We start from the raw sequence: 20,976 nt of genomic DNA on the forward strand, positions 1-20,976 counted from the left end.
ATTTATTTTTCTTTCATTAAAAAAACCAGCCATGGGCTTCCCTGGTTGGCACAATGGTTGAGAATCTGCCTGCCAATGCAGGGGACACAGGTTCGAGCCCTGGTCTGGGAAGATCCCACATGCTGCGGAGCAACTAGGCCCGTGAGCCACAACTACTGAGCCTGTGCGTCTGGAGCTTGTGCTCCGCAACAACAGAGGCCGCGACAGTGAGAGGCCCACACACCGCGATGAAGAGTGGCCCCCGCTCGCCGCAACTAGAAGAAAGCCCACGCACAGAAACGAAGACCCAACACAGCCAAAAATAAATAAATAAATATTTTTTTTAAAAAAACCAGCCATCAGTACCAATATGTCTGTCTGACAAAAATATTGCAGGAGGCATCTTTTGTGGTATCTGTCTGTTCCTATTGCTCCTCCTTTCCCCTTGGCCTCCAGACACTACAACCCCAAAATCACAAGAGTGGAGCTGAGTCAGACTTGTTTATACAGCTTGATCCCACCCCCTTGACCACAGCTGACTGGGCCAAGAGTGGGCACCTGACCCAAGCTGGACCAATCAGAGTCTCATCCCAAGAAATCTGAAATCAGAACTGAGCAATTCAACCTTTCCTTAGGTGACTAGATCTAGAACATGGAGGTGGGGGTGGGGTGGGAATGAGGTGAGGGCATCTTCCACCTTGCGAGGAGAACTGGAAAAGGATAGGAAGTCAGTCTACAGAGAGAAAATGAAGCACAAGTGCAGAGATGAGAGAGAGAGGGTGCCTATTCAGCATTCAACACTGTGCCCTCCTATAACCTTATATAGAATATATACTTTTTTTTTTTTTTTTTTGCTTAAGCCCCTTGAGTTGACTCCTGTTATTTCCAACCAAACATCTTAACTCAACCTGGTCACTCTGACATGGAACTGAGAGTTTTATGTTTCCTTATACAAAGATATAAGAAAAGCATTTGCCTAAATTATTAGGGTGGGACTAAGTCCCTCTGAAACACATGGAAAAAATCTCACCACGGTGAACCTATAGGTAAAGAAGCTTCGTTCAGTAGACTTCATCAAAGGAGCTATTCTCTGTAGGAATTTGATAAATATACTTGCCCAGCATAACATTATTTTCAATGTATCAAAAGCCTTAGAAAACACTGAACTTAAATTTGTAAAAACAAAGATTTTTATTATGTTTTAAGAGTTCTACTGCATAGAGTAGTACTATACAATGAAAACAAACTGGGCCTCTCCTAGGTTACCACCAGCAGCTTGTGTTCAAACAGGTCATACAAAGTAGTAAAAGATAACTTCTACAAAGTAGTACTGTTAGTACATATATCTTAGAAAAAAGTTTTAAAAATAGAACTTGGAAAAGAACCACCTGACTATTCTGATCAGGTGGGAGAATCTTAGAAACCTCCTCAAGGACTCCTGAGAATTACTCAACAATAATTACCTTGCTGAAATGTAGATGACATTATTCTGTTATAACACTTATTTTTTCAGCATCCAGTGACATTTATTGAACATGTAATATGAGCAGGCACCATGTTATCTTGTTTACTGCTATATCCTCTTCGCTTAGCACATTCTTGGCATATAAAAGGCACACGCTAAACATTTCTAGATAAGCAAGAATATTGAAAGATAAATAAGAATCAATCCATGTTATCTGGTAAGTAGAGAATAAAATAATCTGTCCAATGAGACAATGACTAAATGATGACTTTAAAACAACCCTTTTTTGTATATATTATATAAAGAATTCATATGAATTGGTAAAATAGGAATACCATAATATATAAATGGACAGAGAATGTGAATAGCTCATAGGAGAAAAAAATTAACTTTATTAATAAAAAGAAACAAAAATGTTGATCATCAGGACTGATCTAAGAAAAACAAGTTGAAAGATTACTTTGCCTAGTAATTAAAAAGTTTAAATGTAGATGAAATATACTTTTGATGAGGGTGTAATGAAACTGGTATATTCCTATGCTGCTATGGCAGATTAAATAAATATATTTTTGTAGAAACTGTCAATAATTATTTTGCTGCAGTAAAGTTCTGAGGATTAATTCTAAGGATGGACACCAAAAGAAGAAAAAATGATATCTATGAAAATGTTTACTGTGAAATGTTTTTTATCTGTGTTTAGGTGTTTAGAAATTACATGTTGGGACTTCCCTGGTGGTACAGTGGGTAAGACTCTGTGCTCCCAATGCAGGGGGCCCAGGTTCGATCCCTGGTCAGGAAACCAGATCCCACATGCATACTGCAACTAAGAGTTCGCATGCCACAACTAAGGAACCCACGAGCCACAACTAAGGAGGCTGCCTGCCACAACTAAGACCCAGTGAAACCAAATAAATAAATATTTTTAAAAATTTATACGTTATTTATAATAATAAAAAATTAAAATCAGCCAATAGCAGGAGAATCCTTAAGTAAATTATGGTACTTCATTCAATACATAATATGCACTTTTTTTTTTTTTTGCGGTACGCGGGCCTCTCACTGTTGTGGCCTCTCCCACTGCAGAGCACAGGCTCCGGACGCACAGGCTCAGCAGCCATGACTCACTGGCCCAGCTGCTCCACGGCATGTGGGATCTTCCCGGACCGGGGCACGAACCCGTGTCCCCTGCATCGGCAGGCGGACTCTCAACCACTGCGCCACCAGGGAAGCCCCCAATATGTACTTTCTAAAGAAGATAAATATGGAAAATATAGAAAATATACTATTGTAGGAAAATAATTATGATATAATGTTAAGTAAAAAAAGCTGAAAATAAAATTATATTACACTATGACTACAGTCAATTAATAAATATATATCCATATACACAAGTCCCAGAAGTAGAATGAAAGTTTAATTTGTTGGAATGGTGCAACTGCATTATTTAGAATCTAGATGTAATTCTAAATTTATTTATAATTATTGATACAATGTTATTTGGGTAATAAAAACAAAATCAACCCCCTTTCTCTGAAGAAAAAATCGAATTCTAGGAAAAGAACATTGCAGAGAGTTAAGACTTGCTGGCTATGGGGAGTTTGGTCAACAACCCTCTTAAGTACCAAAACAATGCTGGCATTTTCCAGAACACAGAACTGAAAATTCTTAGTGCAGCAAAAGAAAGAACTTGAAATTATTTCTCAGACCAAAGTGAGAGATGGACAGACAGATGGATGCATAACATTTACACAAAGGTTTTCATTAAATACCTCTTGATGAAAATGAGAGAAAAGGCGATCTCTTAAAAATGACAGTCTGAAATCTTTTCTAGTTCCTCTTCCCACAAATGAGTAAATTCTAGGCAGACTATTTCAAAAGTGTGGTAAAAATTCTGTTGCTTCAAAGTGGATTGTTTACAACATTGAATAAAAGAAGCCAGGGGGCTTCCCTGGTGGCGAAATGGTTGAGAGTCCGCCTGCCGATGCAGGGGACACAGGTTCGTGCCCCGGTCCGGGAAGATCCCACATGGCGCGGAGCGGCTGGGCCTGTGAGCCATGGCCGCTGAGCCTGCGCGTCTGGAGCCTGTGCTCTGCAACAGGAGAGGCCACAACAGTGAGAGGCCCGCGTACCGCAAAAAAAAAAAAAAGCAGCAGCAGCAGCCAGGCACAGATGGGTACATACTGTGTGATTTTACTGACATAAAATCTGGGAGCTGGCAAATTTATGATGTGTGTACTTTACCGCCTGCAAATTATACCTCAATAAAGAAGAACAAAAATGGTTTGTAATTAGATAAGATCATTTCACAGAATTAAAACCAGACACAGCCATTGAGAAGATTTCATTTTCCTTAAACTGCCTATTTGGAATGTAATGAAGCTTTTCTAAGTATTTTGAGTAATCCAACCTTACTAAATTACTTCGGGTCAGTGTGGGTGGTCATGAATGGCAAGATGTTCATTTAATTAGTTATTATGGCTCACATTGGCCAGACGGAGTGTACATCTTAAGGCCATTGCTGCCTCTCCTCTTCAAATGATCGGGTGGATTCTCTTTCCTAAAGAGTTATGTTATTTACATGACAGACTCTTAAAGGAATCTAAGAAATAAGCCCATGTAAGTCACATCCTGGAAGTCTGTGGCCAACATAGAGAAGGGGCAATTGCATGGTGACATGAGGCCCTGGCTGCAGAGGGAGGAATCCCAAGCTCCAGGAGTAACACGCAGTGTGTCTGACTGTAAAGAGGAGCTTGACCTACTATTTGCATCTTCATATTTTGGGTAAATGTTCTTCTAAGATAAATAATTTTGGAAGTTGTTACTTGTGCACATTTAATACAAAAACAGAGAAATTATTGACACTGTAATATAGTGAGAGGAAGTCTCATAAAGAGCACAGACTTGAGAGTCATAAAAGTCAGGAGTTAACTTCTAGCTCTTCCACTTCCTAAATATGTGACTGTGGGAAAATGATCCAATTCCTCTAAACTTCAATTTCTTTGCCTGTGAAATGAGGTTTATAATACCCACTATACACTGTTATCTTAAGGATTGGAGACTATATGAGTGACTGGCATGCTCAGCAAACAATGGTGGTGGTGATTGTTAAACATTAGAACTGGATACCAGCCATTCTTAGCACTTATGGCTGAATGGCTTTGTTCAGGGGCTGTAGATTTTCTGACACTCACATTTTTCATTTGTAAAAAAAGCCAAAAATATCCACCTGTTGATGAATGGCTTCTGAGGTTAAATTAATTTGCAAGCAGTCTATTTTTGTCTCTTCTTGTGCTTCTACACGTGTCTACTGAATTAAGCACTTTAAAACTAGATACTAGAAATGGGGGGAAATGTTTATTGGATACATGCAACACAAAAGGAAAAAAACCAGAAATGGCAAATAACACCGGCACCCAATCCTAACCTCCAAGGCAGAAAATTCTCCTGGAAGGGTGGATGAGGATGGCAACTGACTTCAGGTTGCTGACCTCATTTTGGGCAGTGATTTCATTGCTCTAGTTTTTTTTTTTTAATGGCTTATTTATTTATTTACTTACTTATTTTTGGCTGTGTTGGGTCTTCGTTTCTGTGCGAGGGCTTTCTCTCGTTGCAGCGAGTGGGGGCCACTCTTCATCACGGTGCACGGGCCTCTCACTGTCGCGGCCTCTCTTGTTGTGGAGCACAGGCTCCAGACGCGCAGGCTCAGTAGTTGTGGCTCACGGGCCTAGTTGCCCCGCGGCATGTGGGATCCTCCCAGACCAGGACTCAAACCCGTGTCCTCTGCATTAGCAGGCAGATTCTCAACCACTGTGCCACCAGGGAAGCCCCCATTGCTCTAATTTTTAAATGTTCATCTTGTTCTTGAGGGAAGTCAAGACAGGGCAAGTTTCAAGTATATCACCTTGCATCACAGACAAGATGGCAGAGTAGAAGGACATGAGCTCACCTCTTCTTACAGAAACACCAAAATCACAACTAACTGCTGAACAGCCATCGACAAAAAAACACTGGAACCTACCAAAAAAGATACCCTACATCCAAAGACAAAGAAGAAGCCATAATGAGACAGTAGGAGGTGTGCAACTGTGATAAAATCAAATCTCATACGTGCCGGGTGGGCGACCCACAAACTGGAAGATAATTATATCACAGAAGTTCTCCCACAGGAGTGAAAGCTCTGAGCCCCATGTCAGGCTCCCCAGCCTAAGGGTCTGGCAACAGGAGGAGTAACCCCCAGAGAATCTGGCTTTGAAGGCCGCGCGGTTTGATTGCAGGAATTCCATAGGACTGGGGGAAACAGAAACTCCACTCTTGGGGGGCACACACAAGGTCTCATGTGCACCAGGACCCAGGGGAAAAAAGCAGTGACTTCATAAGAGACTGGGCCAGACTTACCTGCTAGTATTGGAGGGTCTCCTGCAGAGGCGGGGTGGGGGGCAGCTGTGGCTCACTGCGGGGAGTGAGCCATCTCGGAGGCCACCATTTTCTCAAGACCTGGCACTAACCAACAGCCTAGAGGCTCCATTGCTGGGACACCTCAGGCCAAACAACCAACAGGGTGGGAACAGAGCCCCAACCATCAGCAGACAGGCTGCTTAAAGTCTTCCTAAGCACACAGCTGCCCAATAAACACACACCCTGACAGGGTCCTGCCCACCAGAGGGACAAAACCCAGCTCCACCCACCAGTGGGCAGGTACCAGTCCCTCCCACCACAAAGCCTGTGCAAGGCTCTTAGACAGCCTCATCTACCAGGGGACAGACAGGAGACAGGCTACAATCCTGCAGCCTGCAGAATGGAAACTGCAATCACAGAAAGTTAGACAAAATGAGATGGCAGAGGAATATATCCCAGATGAAGGAACAAGACAAAACCCCAGAAGAACAGCTAAGTGAAGTGGAGATAGGCAATCTACCGGAAAAAGGATTCAGAGTAATAAAAGTAAAGGTGATCCAGGATCTCAGAAAAAGAATGGAGGCACAGATGGAGAAGATACAAGAAATGTTTAACAAAGATTTAGAAGAACTAAAGAACAAACAAACAGAGATGAACAACACAACTGAAATGAAAAATACACTAGAAGGAATCAATTATATCACCTAAACAAGCAAACTGTGGCTTCCTATTGGCATGAAGTCTATACTCCTATAGTGTTATGGCTCCAAAGCAAGGATGGTTACTCAATCTCTCTCTCCTGAGAGTGGGCATAAGGTCGGGATAGGGGCAGTTATCTTATATTTCACTGGCTCAAGATAACTTACTTAGGGAGAAGAAAATGGCAATACTAGAAATAAAAATGTTTGTCCCACCAGTCTGGGCCAAGTAGTACAAAATGATCTGATCTACTGTATATTTTAAACTAAAACATTGTTGGGACTTCCCTGGTGGTCCAGTGGGTAAGACTCTGCGCTCCCAATGCAGGGGGCCCAGGTTAGACCCCTGGTCAGGGAACTAGATCCTGCATGTATGCCACAACTAAGAGTCTGCACGCTGCAACTAAGACCCAGTGCAGCCAAAATAAATAAATAAATATTAAAAAAAAAACTAAACTAAAACATTGTTGCTTTCTGAACACAGAATAGCATGGCTTGTGTTCCTCTATTTAAAAGGGGGGGAAAAATCACAACTCTGCGTGGGGAAATTCCCAACACAAGGCTTATGCCTGACTCTACCTCCTTTTCTTCATACCAACCAAAGTTAGATAATCACAAACAGAACTTTAGCCTGCTCTCTAGGACTGCTGTGAGGATTAAATGAAATAAAATTACTCTGTTAAGTACAAAGCGCCATATAAATATTAGTTACGTTATTACAAGAAGGAAACCGGTATCACTCCAGGTTTGTGCTGGAGACAGCAACAGTAAACTAAACAGACAGCTGGACAAATCTGCCAGACATCCACATGTCTGACTCTTGAATACAGGCTGGATTCCCTTTTGCTGAGCTATACCTGCCAGCCTGGAAGCCCCTGGTGCTTCAGTCATGAATGGGCATATACCCTGTCCAGAGCCTCCAGGGCCTCACCCCAGTCTGGCCTTTGGCTCTACCCTGCAGTGCTGGCCCAGGGCCAAGTCTGGTTAACTTCCCCTTCTAGTTTGCCTGGTACTGCCTTTCCGGTACCATCAGGCCTTAAGCCAGAGACACAAATTTTGCAGGGAACAAGTACCCCAATAATGAGAACATTCCTTCCTTCACACTAGGGAACTTCCCTCCTTTTTCCCCTAAAGTCACTCCTATTTCCAATTCTCTGTTTCTCATCTTCTCTAGGGCTCCAGATTAGGGTATGGGAGGTCAAGAAGCTAAGATAAGAGCAAAGGAACAAGTTTGTCCCACTGACCATTCCTCTAAATTGAGTCTCAACTGCTCCCCACTAGTGCTACTTCCTTGCTAACTCCTTGTGTTGAGTAGCTGGAACACAATAGGTTCTTAATAACTATTTACCAAAGGAACACAAATATCAGATTAATGAATCAGCAAATACAGGCATACCTTGGGAATTTTGAGGGTTCAGTTCCAGACCACCACAATAAAGCAAATATTGCAATAAAGTAAATTTTTTGGTTTCCTAGTGCATATAAAAATTATGTTTACATTACACTGTAGTATATTAAGTGTGCAATAGCATTATGCCTTAAAAAGTACATACCTTAAGTAAAAAATACTTCATTGTTAAAAATCCTAACCATCATCCAAGTCTTTAGCAAGTTGTAGCAGTAACATCGAAGATCATGATCACAGATCACCACAATAAATAATAATGAGGTTTGAAATATTGTGAGAATTACTAAAATGTGACACAGAGACACAAAATGAGCAAATACTTTTGAAAAAACAGCTCCGATAGACTTGTTTGATATGCAGGGTTGCCACAAAACTTCAATTTGTAAAATGGCAGTATCTGTGAAGCACAATAAAGTGCAATAAAACGAGGTACATCTGTAGGTGTCAAATGAAGCCCAAGGCCTTTTCCTGGACCCTGACCTCCTCTATTCCTGGCCTGCTTTCATCTGTTTTTATATTCAGAAACTAGGGCAGCCTCAGCTTGGTTTCCCAGGTTAACTTTGACTTTAGTTCTTTATGCAAAGGACCAGTCAGCACATCTATTCTTTTGTGTGAGCTTTAAGAGGAAAAAGAAACTAAAAAAGGGACAAACCTTACTTTCCATCTATTTCTCAGAAGGGATAGAATCAATGTGACAGTATATAAGTATGTGTGTGTGTGTGTGTGTGTGTGTGTTTGGTAGTTGCACGGAAAGACTGTGAGGTTGTGTTATTTTCTACAGGAGAACAGAAGAGACACCCTAGCTGGAAAGTACAGTTGCTAACAGTAGAGGCAGATTAACTCCTACCAAAGACAGAAGGTAGAGGGGGCACAGCTTTAGAATCATACTGCCCACCACTTCTATCTCCAGATGCCCTGAGGATCAGGAGGGTAGAGCCAGGTTTTTCTGGTGTTCAGTGTGGAACACTGCTCCACTGCTAAAGCACATTTTACATGAACCCCAGATGGTATCAAATAGTCAAATATACATGTAACTGGAATGCCAGGAGGAGATGAGAGAGAATGGGGCAGAAAAAAAGTATTTTAAAAAATAAAGGCTAAGATTTTTCTTAATTTGATGAAAGACAGAAACTTGCAGATACAAGATTACAAATGAACACCATGCAGAATAAACACAAAAAAGTTCACACTGATGTACATCAGAGTCAAATTATTGAAAGCCAAAGCCAAAGAGCAACTCTTGAAAGCAGCAAGAGAAAATAACATATTACACAGAGAAAAAAAATGATCTGCTCAACAGCCAACAGTCATCTGAAACCATGGAGGTCAGAGAGAATGGAAAAACATCATTAAAATGCTGAAACTAAAAAACCCCCCTGGGCTTCCCTGGTGGCGCAGTGGTTAAGAATAAACCTGCCGATGCAGGAGACACGGGTTCGAGCCCTGGTCCAGGAAGATCCCACATGCCACGGAGCAACTAATCCTGTGTGCCATAACTACTAAGCCTGTGCTCTAGAGCCCACAAACCACAACTACTGAGCCTGTGTGCCATAACTACTGAAGCCTGCGTGCCTAGAGCCCGTGCTCTGTAACAAGAGGAGCCACCGCAATGAGAAGCCTGTGCACTGCAACGAAGAGTAGCCCCCACTCCTGGCAACTAGAGAAAGCCTGTGCATAGCAATGAAGACCCAACGCAGCCAAAAATAAATAAATAATTTTTAAATAAATAAATAAATAACTCCCCTGTCAATCCAGAACTCTATATTCAGGGCATATATCATTCAAGAATGAAAGCAAAATAAAAATATTTTCAGATAAAATAAAACTAAAAGGATTTGTAGCCAACACACCTGCACTATAAAAAACACTAAAAGAACTTCTTCAGTTAAAGAGAAATATTATCAGATGGAAACTTGGATCATCAGGAAAGAATGAAGCACATCAAAAATAAGTTTCTGAGTAAATTTAAAAACTATTTTTTGCCCCTTTTCTCTTAATTTCTTTATAAATTGTTTACACCACTGTCTTGGGAGATTTATTACTAGTAGAGGTATTACATATGAGCTCCAAGTTCTTCCTACTCTATATTGATCTTATGAGATGCTTAGAGTCTGGAATTGCTTCTGTACTCTACTCTAGCCTCTTTCCATTACTATGAATTTTTATGTGGGTTGACTGGGTAGGAATGGGGTGAAGGACAGAATCTTTGAAAACTAACAGAAACAGAGATTGCTAGAACATAGGATATATATGGTTGGGAGGGAGGATCAGTGCAGGGAAGGAAAACAGATTGAGATTAAATGCTCCCATGGTAAAAGCTAGGTTACCAGCAACACGCCTTGAATCTATCCTAAATTGTGGCAGAACTTGGGGAAGAGAAATGCAACATACCTAGCCCCCTACCCAACTTCTCACCCTACAATAATTCCTAAACTTCTTTAGACTTGGCCGGTACATCTATATGCCTTAGGTACTACTTAGTTCCTCCAGGTATCTGATTTCCAGTTGGTGCTGGAGATGAAAAAAAGAGATGGTGGGATTTGGGAAATACTAAGGAGAGAAATTATAGATACAGTTCCAAGGTGTGCCCTATGGAGAGAAGAGGAAGTCAAAGAACTGGGATGGTGGAGGTACCACCTAGTGAATCATCAATGCTGAAGGGTAGGATAGGATGGACAAACTGGCCTCAGAGCTCTGAATGGAACCCTGGGATATAATTGTTTTAGTGTTTGGGGTACTATAGGCTCCCAGTTGTATTCAGGACCTCAATTTCCATCAGAGGTTCTTAGCTTTTTGGTCTATTTTACGAAGACTTTTAAAATGTTTTTTACTTCTTTATAACCATTCCTTTCTATAAAGTTCATTTCTGTCTTGCCAAGGATTTGGCTCCTCCTTCAGAAAGAAAGAGGACTCAGGGTGAATTGTATCAGGTCCGGTCCAGAACCCAGAAACACAAATGACATTGATCAAATGATGGGAGGGAAATGGAGACTGGCTAACAATCTGCCTATCGGGAATTAAAAACAGGTTTCGAGCTTCCCTGGTGGCACAGTGGTTGAGAGTCCGCCTGCCGACGCAGGGGACACGGGTTCGTGCCCCGGTCCGGGAAGATCCCACATGCCGCAGAGCGGCTGGGCCCGTGAGCCATGGCCTCTGAGCCTATGTGTCCGGAGCCTGTGCTCCGCAACGGGAGAGGCCCCAACAGTGAGAGGCCCGCGTACCACAAAATAACAAACAGGTTTCACCTTACAAGCCAACTCTCTGGAGCACTATGTTGAGAAGGATTCAGAGGCCTGGACTGAAGTAGGGGCTCTGAAAGGAATCACAATTAACTGGTGATGTCTGTCAAGGGAATGAGACCATGTGCTCAAGAGTGCTACCTCTAGCTTGGGTGGTTTGTTTGCAGACTGATTAGCCCCCAGCAGATAAGGGTTAGACTGACTGGTCTCTAGTAGATAAAGGACTTCCTAGGCTAATGCAAAGGAGTCAGGTCTCTCTGTGTCACTGAAGCTCAGGACCTGTCAGGTCTTGGTCAGGTCCAAACCCAAGAGTTAGGAAAAACACTGAGTGTGAGAGCAGGAAAAGCCTGTTTATCATCACTGATGTGTGCTAAGTTCCTCACATGACTTGGTTGACTAGTTCAGATAGGCCTGGGCTTTGGAGTCATGCCTCTCAAGCCAGCCTTGCTACCTTCACATGCCCCAACAGGTAGAATGAAAGCAAGCCACGGGATCATCTGATCTGCGCAGATTTCTCCGTTTCCAACAAGTCATGGGGATATGAGTTTTGCACATGGGACCAGCCCCGCCCCTGCCTCTGAAAGCCAACAGAGCTCTTGGGTCTCGTACCCCCACTCTTGTTATGCCCAGAGGAACCACCGACTCCTCTAACCCCAACTAACAAAAAGGCTTTCTCTTGTAGGAGCGCTGTGTCACGGGCAAAACCTCCATAAATGGCGGTGACTTGTGTTATCTAGGCTTTTGCGAAGAAACTAGGAGCTGAAAGGGGAGAAAAAAGAGACACAATTTGAGCTTCACCTGTCAGGCAGCTATCAGGCGGGGAAGAACGTCCAGCATCCGCAGACCCTCAGGTGGTGGAGTTCACGGAGAGGTGACTAATTTCTTACTGCTCGGCCAGAGTATACGGGGCAGTTGCTCTGAGCGTGGATGAGGGTTGGAAGGCCCCTCTCTTGCCCTTTTTTGTTTGTGATGGAGGAGGGTGAGGAACGCTGCATGGACGACCGTTCGGTACAGTGAGTCCTTCTGCGCTACCTGAGGGAAAGGCCTGTAACACACCCATGAGCAAGGGTGGGAACAACCTCCTCCCGCCCCACCCCCCATTCCAGGGGAATCGAGCTCCCAGGTCGGCGAAGATACTGTAGTGAGTTAGAAGGCTCCAGGGAGAGCGCCACGGGAGGTGCAGCAGGCACGCACCATACACCGTTTGGCCCTTTTCCAAAACTGTGGGGTCTGCGGTGGCGGGAAAAGCACCACCCAGCCTCAACATGTCACCTCGCGGAGGAGGAGCCAGGTGGGTAGGCGCCCCTCCAGGAAGGGCTGCCGCGTCCGGGCTTCGGGGCTTCCCCGAGGGGAGAGCGGAACACTAGGACCAGGCCCGCGGGGTCCGCTGCCCTGGGGCTCTGGGGGTGAGAAGCCGCGCCCGGGCCAATTTCGGGTTCCCGAGGGTGGGGGAGTCGGTGCCCGGCAGCGGGCGGGCAGTCAGCCGCCCGGACCGTCGCCTCCCACCCCGCCCCCCGGCTTCCTGCGGAGGCCGCGGCCGCCATGTTGTTGTGGGGCTGAGGCGGCGCCGCGGAGCCCGAGCGGCCGTGACAGGCTGCGCAACAGGTTCGTTGGCGGCAGCCTGACTACGAAGCGGCCGCGGCGGCGGCGGCTGCTGGGCAGGGTCTCCCGGCGTCCGCCCGCGCCCGCGCCGCTGGTGCCGAGGGGCGCGGGACCGCGCTGTGACGTGCGGGAGGCGCGGTGGCGCGCCAGGTGGGTGAAGCTGCTGCCGGGCCTGCCGCAGGGCGCGGGGCAGGTGCGGACGCCGCCGCGTCCGCCGCGGGGAGGCTCGCGGGCCGGGCTGGGCGCCCCGCACGACGCGGACGGGCCCTCGGGAGCCTGGGCGGCCCCCGAGCTAGGCCCCTGGCGGGCTTGGCGGCGCCGGGCGGAAACCTCCGGCGCCGGGTTCCTGCCCCCGCGGCGGGGCCAGGGCGGACGACGAGGGGCCGGGGCCGGGCTGCCTCTTCTCCACGGCCGAGCTCCGGCCCCCGGCCGCGGCCTCTTCTGGCAGGTGCGGACGCCGCGGCGGGCCGAGGGCGGCGTAGCCCCCTCGCTTTCGGGGTGCGGGCAGAAGAGAGACAGCCCTGAGGGGCACCCGCATGCTTCCTCGGAGCCCCATTTTATTTTCACGGAGTTGGTTTTCCTTCCTGGTAAGGGTTGGTGCGGAATGTCAGGTGAGCCGCATCCTGGTGCGTCAAAGTAGCCCGAGTCACGAGAGGCCAGTGGGCGGATGCTCGGCGTCCACCGCTCACCTTAAACCAAAGTTGGGAAATGTTACAATTTGACTTTAGTGTTATTGACTTCCCAGGGTGTACAGGAAGCACGGAGAGATGTAACCTCTTGGACCAGAGTAAAGTTTATTGCTTTTATAATTTTTTTTAAAAGACGCCTGCATATGCATAGTGAATGGGTAAACCGAGGCTGAAACTGCAGATGGCCTTGCATTTTGTAGAAAGATGCTGTATTGGGATTTATTAATCCTGTGCTTTATCATCGAATGATTGCTGAGGGCAAGTATGCTTCATTTGAAACTTGTATTGTTTAGGAATTAGGAATATTTTTGATGGAGCCAACCGCTTTGTGATAGGAATTAAGGTTAACACAAAAATGTTTGCTTTACTAAATGCTCTGGTTTTTTACTAGTGTTTACTTGCTTAACCAGAAATAGGCAAGGTGTGCCTTGAAATTTTATGTTGTCCCAGTCAGCTTAATTTAGGTAGCCTAGACTCTGTAGGTTAAGCCTCTTAAGCCTCTTAAGAAAATTAATTGCCTCTCTCCCTGTGCTTGTTTGCTATGTTGTTAATCAGTGGTAAAACCTAAACGCAATCTAGAAACATAAAGTAGAACCTTTACATAAATTAATAATGACGTCCCTCAAAATTTGAAGATAGTAGCAGTTCTGATGTGCTAAGTTTCTTTGGCTGTGCCTACGATTTTCTTGTCATTTCTTTATTTCCCCCAGCTTTACTGAGATATGATTGACATATATCCTTTATTATTTCAAAAGTATGTAAGGTGCAAGTTGTTTTTAAAAGCTTCGTTTAAGGACAAACAGAATTTTGTGTTTTTTTAAGAGGACATGGAAAAAATGTGCATGGCTGCTGTTTTAGTGTAGTATTAATGAGCCTCAGAAGAGGTTGCATTTTATACTTTAATGCATGTAATTGTTCCTTTTGTTTACCTTTATAAGGAAAGGTAGAATTGTCTGAGAAAACTTGACCTGTACTGAATTATTGAGCAGGGAGGTACTATTGTTAGTTCAGCACATCTCAAGGATAAAATCCTGATCTCTCCTGAATATGAGGAAATGTGTTAGGCATGTGCTGGGATTGGAATTATGGTTTTAAAAATTTTTGTATTTTCACAGAATCAGAATAGTTAAAGGAACCTCTATACATCCGTCACCCAAACTCAGTAGCTTTCAAGATCTTCTTTACCCATTTCTTTCTTTCTTCCTTATCTTTATTTTTTAGTTTTTTCACTCTATATACTTATCATATCTCTTTTTTAAAATGGAAATTTTCTTACATAACCCTAAGATTTTTATTTTATTGTATCTTTAATACAGTTTCACAAATTTCTTTCTAGTAAGACAAAAAGACCATTATTGGCCATCTCCCTTTTCAGCTTCTTTCCTCAGTATTAAAATGTATTTACCATTCTTGTCATTTATTGAGTACTTACTGCCTGCCAGGCCCTGTGCTGTGCCCTATGAGTAGTTCTTTCCCTCCCATCAAATAGATAAATGAAATGTTAACCTGAAGGTTAACTGACTACTCTAGGTTAACTGAGCTGCTCTAGGTCACTGAGCTAGTAAGTACAGGAGCCAGGTTGCAAACCAGGATCCTTCTAACTTCAGCACCTGTTCCCTTATCTGGTACACTCATCTTGGTTCAGAAATTAAAACAAAAACAAAAGGTTATTTGGGCATTCAATAAATATTTGTTGAATAGATGAATGAAAGTACATATTATTCCATCGATAAGTAACTAGCATTTTTATATACTATATTTACTTGTAAAGCATTTATATTAACAAGTTCCAGGAATGATTCAAAATAAACTAATGACATTTCTCAAAATGGGGTATTTTATTACCATACAACAGTGCATTTTCTTGTTTTTCTTTTTTATATTCTGATCTTTTCAATACCTTATTTATGGAAAAATGTATGGAATAACTATTTATGAAGAAAAGCTTAAAAAAGGCAGATTTTTTTGTGTGTTAATTGTTAAAGGTGGATTCCAAGTATGAAGTAAAAAAATCATGTTTAGGATTAGTTCTGTAAAAGAATAGTTCTAAAGATGAAGATGCATCAGAAACGCTGTATCTTTTACTTGAGTTCATTCCTGACTTTTTGTCATCCTTTAACTACAGAGCACAGCGACTAATGTTAGAGTCCTATTGAGTAAGAGTGTGCATATAGGTATTGCTGAGAAGGAGGAACTGAACGGGCCTTAAAGGATCTGAAGGCAGAGAGGAAGTGGGGGAGGGGGGAGGAAACAGCAGAAATAGAAGTAGGGCAGTGAATACATCAAGAGATAATGTATTTTTACAACTCTAAGAGGGCAGCATATTTCATTTGCAAATGTATTATTTTGAGAGATTCACTTAAAAATTAATTTCACAGCTATATCAGGACACTGAATGATTTATTTATTTGTGAAGCTGTTTAGCAGTGATTATGGTAGACATTTAGGGATCTAATACCAGATGGCAGACATTTAACTTGTTTTACTTAAGCAACAGTTTCATGTTTTCTAGATCCTTTTCTTCACTAATACATATTCATGTTATGTGTTTCAATGAAAATTTTATTTATTTTTATCTTAACTGTGGTAGATAAGAGTACAGGCTTTCAAGTTAAGCCTCCTGCTCCCAGCTCCAACACTAAATAGCAACCTTGAGCAACTTATTTTAATTTTCTAAGCTTCTGTTTCCTTATCTGTAAAATGGGGGAAGTAACATTACCAACTCATAGTGCTGTTGTATATAATATAAAGTGCTTAGCACAGTGACTTCTGCTCAGTATAAGTGCTTAATAAATGTTACCTGTTATTATTCCAACTTATGTCGATGAGAAATTTCAAAACTAAACTTAGTCTCCTTTTTATTTTTTATTTATTAAAAAATTTTTTTAACCTAGTAACTGGAAAAGAAATTAGCCTGTTAGGCCTTAATTTTTTTTTTAACATCTTTATTGGAGTATAATTGCTTTACAATGGTGTGTTAGTTTCTGCTTTATAACAAAGTGAATCAGCTATACATATACATATATCCCCATATCTCCTCCCTCTTGCGTCTCCCTCCCACCCTCCCTATGCTAACCCCCTAGGTGGTCACAAAGCACTGAGCTGATCTCCCTGTGCTATGTGGCTGCTTCCCACTAGCTATCTATTTTACATTTGGTAGTGTATATAGTGTATATATGTCCATGCCACTCTCTCACTTTGTCCCAGCTTCCCCTTCCCCTTCCCCGTGTCCTCAAGTCCATTCTCTATGTCTGCGTCTTTATTCCTGTTCTGCCCCTAGGTTCTTCAGAACCATTTTTTTGTTTGTTTGTTTTTAGATTCCATATATTTGTGTTAGCATAGGGTATTTGTTTTTCTCTTTCTGACTTACTTCACTCTGTATGACAGACTTTAGGTCCATCCACCTCATTACAAATAGCTCAATTTCATTTCTTTTTATGGCTGAGTAATATTCCATTGTATATATGTGCCACATCTTTATCCATTCATCTGTGGATGGACACTTAGGTTGCTTCCATGTCCTGGCTATTGTAAATAGAGCTGCAGTGAACATTGTGGTACATGACTCTTTTTGAATTATGGTTTTCTCAGGGTATATGCCCAGTAGTGGGATTGCTGGGTCGTATGGTAGTTCTATTTTTAGTCTTTTAAGGAATCTCCATACTGTTCTCCATAGTGGCTGTATCAATTTACATTCCCACCAACAGTGCAAGATGGTTCCCTTTTCTCCACACCCTCTCCAGTATTTATTGTTTGTAGATTTTTTGATGATGATTAGCCCTTAATTTTTTTTTTTTTTTTTTTTTTTTGTGGTATACGGGCCTCTCACTGTTGTGGCCTCTCCCGTTGCGGAGCACAGGCTCTGGACGCGCAGGCTCAGCGGCCATGGCTCACGGGCCCAGCCGCTCCGCGGCATGTGGGATCTTCCCAGACCGGGGCACAAACCCGTGTCCCCTGTATCGGCAGGCAGACTCTCAACCATTGCGCCACCAGGGAAGCCCTAGCCCTTAATTTTTAATCTTACCATTCCTAAAAGAAGGCTGGAAAATAGAGTAGAATTTAGCCACAATCCCATCTCCCAACAAAGAATCTGCCCTTTTAGTCCCCTTAATTTGGGGCAGTGGGGAGATGGGGAAACATAGCCTGAAAGAAGAAAATGTTGTATATCTGCAAAAGAAACAACAGCTTTGGATTATTACTTCAAAGTCTTTGAATCCATATGCTTAAATAACTTCTACTTTTCAGTGTGAGGAGTGCTTGGCTAGTGTGAGGGAAAGAATGATCAAGGACGGTGGCAGTGTGAAACTGCAGAGCCCATACAGATAAGGACCCAGCAGGGTTTGCTCCGACAGTTAGGAGGACACTGATAACTGTTGCTTTATCGTTTTATTTTTGCTTAAAATATGTATTTGGACACTTTCTTCACCCCTTCACCCCTCCTCCTTCACACTTAAGAATGACTGCTTTTTATAAAGCAGAAACTAACACACCATTGTAAAGCAATTATACCCCAATAAAGATGTTAAAAAAAAAAGAATGACTGCTTAAATATAAGAATTAAGTAGGTCAAGTTAATAATTTCTCAATTTATGTAACATTAGGTGACTTTAATTTTAGTAAGTATGAGATACTTTTTGGTGAATATAAGTGAGAACTTCAGGATTAGTGAAGTTTGCTGAGAATGATGCAGGCTGGGAACACTTGTGTAGCATTCATTCTCTGACTCTGTGGTAAGCCCTAAAAACCGAAATTGTAGAGGAGAAGCCATGGTTAAGACTTGAGATTTAATTTCCCTTACTCTATTCACCTCACGAGAAACATTTTAGGCTTTCCCTCTGCTAAAGTTCCAGTGAAATGCTTAGACAACCTGTATTGGAAGGCTTTCCCTCACCACCTCTCCTTTCTTTTGGTGTCTGGTCTTCATTCCATGATTCTAATTGGAGTTTTTGCCGCCTTCTTCCAGCATACTAGCTCCTACCTCCAGGATCCGGGGTTGCACTGGGTCCTAGAAAGCTAAATCACTTGGATGATGGAGATGGAAAGAACCATTTAGGTTAGAGACAGATAACCCAAAACTTTCTGAACACTACTTTCCAATACCTGGGTTTTATAGTCTTCATAACCTGGTGGTAATCCCATTTTGAAAAAGTACATGCAGCAGCTCTCTCTTAAATCCATCTTTGCTATTGCTTTCCTCATTAAGTTGACTTTACCCCATCTTTGTCTTTCCAGGGGCTTCAATGAAAAAAAAAATCCCCTCTTCCCACCTTTTCTGCCACCTGCTTTAACTTTCTTTTCTTTTTTCTCAAACACTGTCTTTCCTCTTTAAAAAGTTAAACCCAATAGAAATCACTTGTAATTCTTGGTATTGAATTAATTCTTTTAGCAAATAATGAGTGTCTACATGCCAGGAACTGGCCCAACCACTGAGAATATAAACAGTGAAAAAAATACACAAAAACCTTGGCCCTTGTGCTACTTTTATTCAAGAAGGGGGAGCAGGGCTTCCCTGGTGACGCAGTCGTTGAGAGTCTGTCTGCTGATGCAGGGGACACAGGTTCGTGCCCCGGTCCGGGAAGATCCCACATGCCGCGGAGCGGCTGGGCCCGTGAGCCATGGCCGCTGAGCCTGTGCGTCCGGAGCCTGTGCTCCACAACGGGAGAGGCCACAAAAGTGAGAGGCCCGCGTACCGCAAAAAAAAAAAAAGGGGGGGAGCAGAGACAAAATGTCTAGGAGTTAGAATTTGTTAAGTGCCATGGAGAAAAGTAAGGTAGGAAATGAGGCTAGGGAATGTGTGGGTAGGTGGGTGAGGGTAAATCGAGAGAAGTAAATTGGCCTCATTCAAAATTATTAAGGAATTCAAGATTGGGGAAGGATTATTGTACACATTTTATGAGTAAATTTAATAGTATTTCAGGTCATTGTATTTAACAGAAATGTTTATCATTTACTGTTTGGTTTGGACCCAGCAGATCTCTTAATATTTCTATTTTCTAGTAACTTAAGCCAGAAAACAAAAAACAAAAAACCTCAGGCACAACATGAGCCTAGAGCAGAGATTTATCAAATAGTTTAGAATAGATACCTTAATTTGGTTTTTTCTAAAAGTGCTATGTTGTGTTTGTTTTAAAATTCTATAGACTTTTTGTTTGTACCATTTTTATTGTGATGAGTAATATCATGTTCCTTGTGTAAAACTGGAAAGCTACAGGGGAGTTGAAAGAAGAAAATAATAGTCCGTAATTCATATTACCCGGAGAAATGTTCAGTGTTAATATTTTAGTAGATCTCCTTCTAGAAATTTTTCTTTGGGAAAAATGGAATTATATACTCTGCTTATATAATCTGCTTTTTAGCTTACTAGCATTTATCAAAAACCATGGTTCTACTTTATTATATATTTATCTACAATATAATTTTTATTGGCTTGCTACTACGGTATGTTAATAATGTCTAGTATTTATTGTGCATTTACTATATCCTGGTTATCAATACTTTTGAGACACTTTACATATTTTTGCTCATCTAGTCTTCAGACTCTCTATAAGACCTGTTCTTTTATTACTTATTTTACAGCTGAGAAAATTGAGCAAGGACAGGTTTAGTAATTTTCCCAAGATCCCATAGCCAATAAGTGGCAGCCATAGGTTATGAACTTAGTCTGACTGTATATACTGTGCTCATATCATTGTCTCATATTGGTTCTCTAACATTAAGGTAGTTTATAGTTTTTTTGTTGTTGTTATTTTAAATTGTGCCACAGTTAACATCCTTGTAACCATATCTGTGTTTATGTCTATGATTATTTCCTTAGAATAAATTTCTAGTAGTTGCAGTGGTATTGGATCAAAAGGTATGGACACTTCCTAAGGCCCATGTAAATGTATTGCCAAGTTGTCTTCTAGAAAAACTTGTCAGTACCAAAGTGTTCTCTTACCAGATGTAATCAGTCCTATTCCCCACATCCTCAGAAACACTGGCTTTTTTTTCTTTAATCTAATAATTTGATTAAAAACCCTTGTTTTAATTTTTCTTTCTCTGAATATTAATAATATTATACTTAAATTTTTTTTTCTTTGAGAAATATTTGTCTTTTTCTCACTTCATTGGCATGTTCATCTCTTGGTTATTTCTAAGAATTCTTTATATATTAAGAATATTAACTCTTGCTTATAGGTGTAAATTTTTTTCCAAGTTTGTTTCTTAGTTTTGTAAATTGATTCTTATCAATGATAATGATAATAGCTAACATTTATGTTGTAATCCCCATGTGTAGCACTATTCTAATTCGTTATATTTATTAACTCATTTAATTTTTACGACACCCCTGTGATGTAGGTGCTATTATTAGCTCCATTTACAAACCTCTGACATTGTGTTTTAAATTTTCAGACAGTTTTTTCTTCTGTGTCCTTGACCATTTCTGTTCCCAATTCCTAAAAATCTGTTTTCCTAGCCTACTGCGTGATACCTATTGTTTAGTTCTTCATTACTCAGTTTA

General features: G+C 42.1%; 2 protein-coding genes across 12 annotated transcripts in view; one reads left to right on the forward strand and one right to left on the reverse strand.

The window, feature by feature from the left end:
* NCOA1 (nuclear receptor coactivator 1) overlaps window positions 1-12,257 on the reverse strand; it is a 366,502-nt gene extending 354,245 nt beyond the window's left edge. For all 3 annotated transcript variants that reach the window (XM_027113708.1, XM_027113710.1, XM_027113709.1), the window contains exon 1: window positions 11,983-12,257. The gene's annotated coding sequence lies outside the window, so the exon portion shown is untranslated. The remainder of the gene's footprint in view (window positions 1-11,982) is intronic.
* ITSN2 (intersectin 2) overlaps window positions 11,780-20,976 on the forward strand; it is a 160,826-nt gene continuing 151,629 nt past the window's right edge. For 3 of the 9 annotated variants that reach the window (XM_027113694.1, XM_027113703.1, XM_027113704.1), the window contains exon 1: window positions 12,367-12,475. The gene's annotated coding sequence lies outside the window, so the exon portion shown is untranslated. Of the gene's footprint in view, window positions 12,056-12,285; window positions 12,476-12,723; window positions 12,937-13,307; window positions 13,398-13,709; window positions 13,734-20,976 lie in introns of those variants that run through there. The other 6 variants (XM_027113696.1, XM_027113702.1, XM_027113695.1 and 3 more) reach the window with 6 other exon arrangements.

Source organism: Aethalodelphis obliquidens, unplaced genomic scaffold (genome assembly GCF_003676395.1).
Source record: "Aethalodelphis obliquidens isolate GAN/ISIS:26980383/991018 unplaced genomic scaffold, ASM367639v1 scaffold12, whole genome shotgun sequence".
NCBI lineage: Eukaryota > Metazoa > Chordata > Mammalia > Artiodactyla > Delphinidae > Aethalodelphis > Aethalodelphis obliquidens.